This window comes from Vespa velutina, chromosome 18 (genome assembly GCF_912470025.1).
Source record: "Vespa velutina chromosome 18, iVesVel2.1, whole genome shotgun sequence".
NCBI classification, from domain to species: Eukaryota; Metazoa; Arthropoda; class Insecta; order Hymenoptera; family Vespidae; genus Vespa; species Vespa velutina.
This window is the reverse complement of record NC_062205.1, coordinates 2,564,102-2,569,101: the sequence shown is the minus strand read 5'-3', so window position 1 is coordinate 2,569,101 and position 5,000 is coordinate 2,564,102. Positions and strand designations below refer to the sequence as shown.

At 33.3% G+C, this 5,000-nt stretch overlaps 1 protein-coding gene across 6 annotated transcripts in view; it reads right to left on the bottom strand.

The window, feature by feature from the left end:
* Positions 1-5,000, bottom strand: part of LOC124955575 (RING finger protein 17) — a 187,258-nt gene that overhangs the window by 97,746 nt on the left and 84,512 nt on the right. Inside the window, exon 1 of one of the 6 annotated variants that reach the window (XM_047510180.1) lies at positions 268-778. The exons of the other annotated variants lie outside the window; for them this stretch is intronic. The gene's annotated coding sequence lies outside the window, so the exon portion shown is untranslated. Of the gene's footprint in view, positions 1-267; positions 779-5,000 lie in introns of those variants that run through there. 6 annotated transcript variants of the gene reach the window in all.

Below are 5,000 nucleotides of genomic sequence, written 5' to 3'. Positions count from 1 at the left end.
GTTTTTTTTTCTGTCTTTTGAAAGAAATTTAAAAAATAAATATCCATTTACATTTCTATTCGTAAACACATCTACGAAAGATATATATTAAATCATTTCGATCGATTGACAAATAATTATTTGTTTATCATGAATATTTTCTTTGATCGATAAAAAGTTAGATATAATAATGAATCTTATTTAAGATAAATAAAAATAAATAAATAATTAAATAAATAAATAAATACGTATAAATCGTACGTGTACGTTTTCTTTGAATATACTTACTTAACTTTTTATATCATCCATGACACCTCGGTCCTCGTTGTTGTCGTCCTCGTCGTCGTCGTCGTTGTCGTCGTCGTCGTCGTCATTGTCGTCGTCATATCATTCAAACTCCATCAATTAAAAAGTTTTCAGGTAGCAGCGATTTCAGTTCAAGCGTTATTCGATATCTTCTTCTTCTTCTTCTTCGTTCCTTTTTAAGTTGTCGGGGGTCTGGAATTATCGGCTAGTAACGCCGATAGAGGAGATGAAAGTTTCTCTCTCTTTCTCTCTCTCTCTCTTTCGATGAGAAAGAAAATCTCTCACTTTACTCGTTCTGTCTCGTTCAAAGTTACGTTTAAGAATCTCAACTGAGATCGTTTCCAACAGCCAATGAAAGATTCCTCTCCCTCGTTCGATCTCATCTTCTCGTTTATACCTTCTTCTTCTTCTTCTTCTTCTTCTTCTTCTTCTTCTTTTTCCTCTTCTACTTTCTCTCCTATTACAAATTCTTATTTTTCAAAGGAAACACGTGCGTCCCATAGTCATAGTTAAAACCATTAGAAAGATTTTTCCCGAGTAATTATTAACAAATTTTCATTTTATATATTATCTTTGATTTTTAATAATCTATAATGTTTTTCATAACATGTCGAATGAATCATTTTTAAATAATGAGAAATAATTAAGATAGTAAGATTATATATGGAGTATGATTTTTAATATTACGATTTTAATTATATCAATTGAGATTAATTCGAAATTGAGATTATTCGAAATAATCTAGGAAATGGAACAAAGAGAATAAATAAATAAATAAATAAATAAATATATATATATATAAGGAGAAATTAATTGAACATATTAGAAACTAACGTACCAACATAAACGGCGTATACGTGTTAAATACGATATAACATTGGTAGTGAACAACAGGAAGGATAAAGAGAGGTAAACCACGGCGATCGGTAAACCTGTTGGTAGACACTGCGGCGAGTGGGCGTAATCGTCGAAACGAGATATCGTTCTCGTTTACCAGCGAGATTTGAAATCGGATTTGTTGCGAGAGTAGCTTTGTAGAATCGTTGAGTTGAGTTGAGTTGAATCGAGTCCAGTTGCATTGCATTGCATTGCATTGCATTGCACTGCGTTGCATTGCGTTGCGTTACATTGCGTTGCTTCGATAGGCCTTGCATAGTTGAAATGAGAATATAGAAACGATGGGAAGGTTACGAGAGAGAGAGAGAGAGAGAGAGATAGAGAGAGAGAGTGTGTGTGTGAATGATAAAAAAAAAAAGAATGATAGGTTAGAGATATCTTTTCAGACAAATAAAAAGAGAAAATGAGAGAGAGAGAGAGAGAGAGAGAGAGAGAGAGAGAGAGAGAGAGAGAGAGAGAGAGAGAGAGAGAATGATGTTGCAGATAGGCTATTGTTCCCAACAATTTGGCCGATCAAATTACTCCTCTTCGTAGGTGCGTTAAAGTTTAAGAGAAAAAAAGAAAAGAGAGAAAGAGAGAGAGAGAGAGAGAGAGAGAGAATTTTGTACGGTGGCTAGATCGCGGTACATATAAAGAGTATAAGCTAGAATTAGATGGAGAGCGAGAGAGAGAGAGAGAGAGAGAGAGAGAGAGAGAGAGAGGGAGTTTCTTTCCCACGAGTCGTTGAACTAGCTTTGTATCGTGCAATCGTACATATGCATGCATGTATGTGTGTATAAATATATATATATACGTATGTACACACCCATAACATATATATATATATATATATATATATATATATATATATATATATATATATGTTAGCAAAGCTGAGAAAGAGAGAGAGAGAGAGAGAGGGAGAGTGAAAGGGTTAACAGTACTAACTTCAACGTCAGTCTCCTAACACAAGAGTTCCACTAGCAGGACGGATTAATTAAGGTCGCTACGAAACTGCGCCAGCCCTGTTCACGACCTACTTCATTTTCCTACCTCTCCTTTTCTTTCCCCTCCTCCTCCTCCTTCTCCTCCTTCTCTACTCTTAGGGGATTTTTACTCAATCCTACGAGACAACCACTCTCTTCGACTATAAAATTAATCGGTGCTTTTATCTATCTATCTATCTATCTATCTATCTATCTATCTTTAAATCCTATCAATTTTTATTATTTTCTATTATACCTTTGTCATTCTTTAAATATATAAGATCATTGATTCGTCGATTTTTTTACGTTCTTATAAATTCATTTTCGTTCGTCTTTTCATTGACATCGTCGCATTGTTCGTTCTTTTTTTTTTTTTTTTCTTTTTTTCCTCGTCTTTCTCAATTTCAACGAGAAATATCTTCGAATCGTTGAACATCGTTAAAACCAATTGATAATTAAATCATCGGAATTATTATTAATCGTCAAGTATTATCATTCACAAAGAAAGAGATCTTACATAGACGATGGATCTTAAAAGAACAATTGCACCAGTTAATTTGAAACGAGCATAACAATCGGCTGATTTAATCGTCCATTTGTTTTAATCTTCCGATCGGATCGGATCGGATCGATCTTTACTTCATAACAAAATCGAAATACAAATCGAATAACAAATTATAGATAATTTATTATTATCTTTTTGAACTGATTATATATGCTCATTTTGATTGATTTAAAGGAGAAAAAGAAAGATATTAGATGAATCGAAGGATTATCGTGAAATCGTTATGCTCGATTGCCATATCGGCATACTATAATCAATAGTTACACGTAATTTCACAAAGTGAAATTCCTTTAGCAACGATAACGCCATAGAGAAACGATCGTACTTGTGGAAAGTATTGGCTATGGTGGCGTTACATTTTTCTGCCCGCGAACGCCGATCAACCGAGTCTTTGCACGACCGACCGATTATGGTAGTTTGCCCGCTCGAATAAACCAAAGATGTCGTGACGAAAGAAAAAGAAGAAGGAGAAAAAAAAAAAAAAAAAAAAAAAAAAAAAAAAAAAAGGAAAATTAAAAACAGACCAAACGAACAAGACAAGAGACGAGAGAGACAGAAATACAGAGAACAAGAAAAAATGAAACTCTTGAACTCTTGCAAAAAATCGTGTGAGCGAATGTAAGAGAGAAAAATTTAATAATAAAAAAAGATAAATAATGAAGAAAGATAGAAAAAAAAGGAAAAAAAAAAAAAAAAAAAAAAAAAAAAAAAAAAAACTAAAAACAGAACAATACAAATTAAAAACGCATTTGTACTTGTTATATTGTGTTATGTTATATATATATATATATAAAAAGAAAAAAAACAAGAAACCTTTCACATTCGAGGGGGAAGGGGGCCGGGGGGGGGGGGGGTTAACCGTATAAAATGTTGGCCATAGTGAAAAATTGAAATACATTTTATATATATATATATATATATAGTATACACACGTGTACGAGGTTATAATCTGATTGACTATTAAAACGAGTACAAGCGAAATATTTAAATAACTTTTTCCCACTGTATCTACCTCTCTGTCCTCCCACCCCCCCCCCTTTCTCTCTCTCTCTCTCTCTCTCTCTCTCTCTCTCTCTCTCTTTAGTATATATGTTCCATACTACCGTGCGCCATCGAATATAATCCGACTCACTAATATTTTAGTATCAAAAGCCACGAAAGCTTCTTTCCGGTTATTCCGCGAGAACGATTATAAACGCGGACCGCACGCGCATGATTTTCAATATGCTTGTTCACACGGAGAATACCCTTGAGAGATTTTTCGTCGGTAGTGATATATATATATATATATATATATATATATATACACATACATATATACATACATTAAAACAATGCTATTATAATAACGTAACGGCGAACAAAATTCTTGATTAGGGTTATAACGAGTACACACATGCGGACGGACAGACAGACAGACAGACAGATACACACACACACACACACACAAATAGACATACAAGGACACAGAGATTTTGGTCGCCCACGTACCATTCAGGGAATTGCCAATAATACGTCAATAAAATATCAATTGTAGTTATTTCAAAGGTTTCCATTCGTGTCCTACACAATTTAATTTCCTCATTCGTTCTCTTTCTCTGTCTCTCTTTCTCGATATCTATATATATATATATATATATATATATATATATATATATATATATATATATATGTATATACATACACATCTACAGACTCTTTTGTAATCTCCGTTATTATTAATGCTTTTCATCGTCGATGACTGAACGAAACAATTAATGCGTACTCGAGAGATAGAGAGATAAAGAGATAGAGAGAGATAGAGATAGAGATAGAATGAAAGAGAGAGAGAGATATAACAACGCGTATATATACATATTCTATCGTATCTTCTACGTCACCCAATGGACGTTATGTATTTCGAGAAAATTCTCGTAGCCAACGTAAATTATGTTGAACTCATTCGATTATTTTAACGACATGTGAAAATTGTTATAAAATCGCTTGATATCTTCCTCTTTCTCCCCCCTCCACCCAATTGTTTGTTCTCTTTCTCTCTCTCTCTCTCTCTCTCTCTCTCTCTCTCTCTCTCTCTCGTAAAGTGATTGTCGGCATTAAAGTCTCCCGAAAGAAACAATTATAAGGTCATGACGACGAGTTTGCTTGTTTACTTGTTTTTATTATTATTATTTTTTTTTTTCTTTTCTTTTTTTCATTTTGTTTTGAAGAGGATGATATAATAACAAAAAAAAGAGGAAAAAAATAAAATTCCAAAATGTTGATTGAAATAATGCCACTTACTGTGAAAA